This window comes from Peromyscus leucopus, chromosome 16_21, assembly GCF_004664715.2.
Source record: "Peromyscus leucopus breed LL Stock chromosome 16_21, UCI_PerLeu_2.1, whole genome shotgun sequence".
Classification (NCBI taxonomy): domain Eukaryota; kingdom Metazoa; phylum Chordata; class Mammalia; order Rodentia; family Cricetidae; genus Peromyscus; species Peromyscus leucopus.
Genome location: NC_051084.1, coordinates 48,759,027 through 48,761,540, shown reverse-complemented (window position 1 = coordinate 48,761,540; position 2,514 = coordinate 48,759,027). Strand labels below are relative to the sequence as shown.

The 2,514-nt window shown below is 53.3% G+C and overlaps 1 non-coding gene across 1 annotated transcript; it reads right to left on the bottom strand.

Annotated features, from left to right (window-relative positions):
- Positions 1–1,829: 1,829 nt before the first annotated feature.
- On the bottom strand, positions 1,830–1,901 carry Trnae-uuc. Its single transcript has one exon. It is a non-coding gene; the product is annotated as a tRNA-Glu (tRNA).
- Positions 1,902–2,514: the final 613 nt, after the last annotated feature.

Below are 2,514 nucleotides of genomic sequence, written 5' to 3'. Positions count from 1 at the left end.
AAAAAATGAATCACTGTGAGGGGAGGGCCGGGGAGATGATAGCAGAAGTGATATTAATTCCGCACTAGGAGCAGAGTGTGGGTCCCCAGCACCCACACAACCGCTAGCTAGACATGGCATCCTACCTAAGTCAGCATTTGAGAGGTGACACAGGAGATCCCCAGAGCAAACTGGCTAGATAGAGTAGCTGAGAGACAAGCTCACCTGCTTGACGGGGCTCTTGGGAGGCCTGATGACTGGGACAGCCAAGTACACACAGTACAGGCAGCCTTGTGTGTTCACAAAGGGCCTGGAGTGCTGAAACCTATACATGCCTTTGAACTTGACCTGACAGGGAAGACGGGGAGGGGGACGGGGGGGGGGGACGGGACACAAAGAGATGGGATAGCAAGGATCGGATGGGCCAGGAACTCTGATGGAGACACACTACCAATCCGGAACTCAGACGCTTTAGGCTCTAGAGCCGCTAAAGGCAGACAGGCGGCTCCAGAGTTTTATCTACCCACAGGCTTCAGGCCAGACTAAGAGTAGATGGGAGTAGAAGCTGCCTACAGGTCCTGAAGGACAGAGTCAGTGTCAGAAAAACAGTCTATATTCCAAGCACGGGAAGAGAGGAGGCGCGTGAAAGGACACTTGAGAGGTGCATAGGAAAGTCAGGTGACCCAGAGAGGCTAGCACAAGACAGCTTGAGCCACAGGCTCCCCGGAGGGAGGTGGGGACGGGGGTTTGGGTGGGACGGTTTGGAGGGAGCCGAAGCTGCTTCCAAAAGGCAAGGCAAGGCCAGGCGAGAGGGAGGAGATGCCAAGCACGCAGTTCGAACAAGTATCAAAGTAGTCTCGAACTTTGATGGGACGGTAGCAAAGTCACGCTATATGGCTTGAAGGGCAACGAGTGGGTACCATCTTGGGGGTCGATTGTTAAGAAAAGAAGAGGAGCCCAAGAGGGCGCAGGGCACAGGGACCGTCCAGGCGGGCGCAGTGGAAAGAGGCAAACTCACACATAGAAGTGCAGACAGAGAGCGCGAGCTCCATCTCCAATGCCCGGGAGCAGATCACCTCAACCCCGCATTAAACCTTCCCGGATTAACAAAGGAAAATGGGTAGGAACTTGGGGGAGTCGTCCTCTGACCGGGTGTTGGTAGGTCTGGCCCTCCCTGCGTGTGTAGACCCAGTGGTGGTCACATGAGCCCAGTGCTGTGGTGCCCAGCTGTAATCAGGAAGCAAGACAAAAGGACGGTGAGTTAGAGGCCGGGCTAGGACACATCCAGGGAACCATCTCAGACGGAGACGTCTGGAGGGAGGAATCAAGCCCAGCACACTCAGGTGAGAAAGCAGGAACACTGGCCGACAGACGGATAAGACAGACAAAACTCATCCAGGAAGACGCTGGCTTGCAGTTAGTTGCTGCTCACAGCCCCGCGCAGTGAGCAATTCTTGCTGGAGGATGCCGCGTCTGCTCCCCTCCCCTCCCTGCTTTCCCCTCAGTCCCCAGATCTCGGCTTTACTCTTTCTAACCCGTATTTTCCTTCTACTCAAGGCCAGGAAATCCGGGAAGGGGCCGGCAGAAGGAACCTCCGTATTCACAACCCACAATGTTATTTTGAAAAAATTAAATATTTCTTTTAACCAGTATCTGTAGTTTCGCATCTGGAATGATAATAGCAGATGTGAATAGCTGATATAAGCAGTTAGTGCTGTGATGAAGGCTGAGGTCAATTCGCAGACTCACGGAGCACATAGTTTCTCCTGAGCCTTCTGGACTCAGCTAACTAGAGTCGACTCCGCTACTTCGGGGCGGAGTGTTAAGAGACAAAACAAAATGTCATATTGTTCCCATACCGGGAGTCGAACCCGGGCCGCCTGGGTGAAAACCAGGAATCCTAACCGCTAGACCATATGGGAGCTGACGGCAGGTGTCTCTGTTTTGTCTACTATGTCATCTACGTCAGCAGGGACGTTTGCCTAAACTCCACCCCTTCGCCCAAACTCCACCCCTTCGATTTTTCAGCATCTTCACTTCCTGGGGATCCCGCGGCTGCCCCAGTCTGGTGGCCGGAAGGAGGGAAGCTCGCTGTGAATGGAAATGGGGCGGAAGTCAGCAGTCAACAGCAGTTTGCTGAGCACTGTTTTCACCCTATGGCAGTAGTGTCGCGCTTACCAGAGCCCGGCACAACCCAAGCCCAGGCCCGCGGTAAATGCCTTTGTGGGCTCGACCTAGACTCAATCCTGTGGACACTGGCGTGATCAGCATTCCACGAGAGGTCCTCCCGCAGGAAGAATTTACGGCCATCACAACTGAGTTCTGTCCTCTCTGCATGCAGAGATGTCGCTTTGTTAACTCAGCCGACTGGCGTGATGGTGGATGTCTTTAATGCTTTTAACTCGGAAGGCAAAAACTGCTCAGTTCTTGTAGGTCACACCCCTCCTGGTTTACACACTGCCCTTCTCAAATTAAAAACAAAACGAAGGGCAGAAGACCATTTTTCTCTTTAGTTGCAATAACCCCAAGCATACA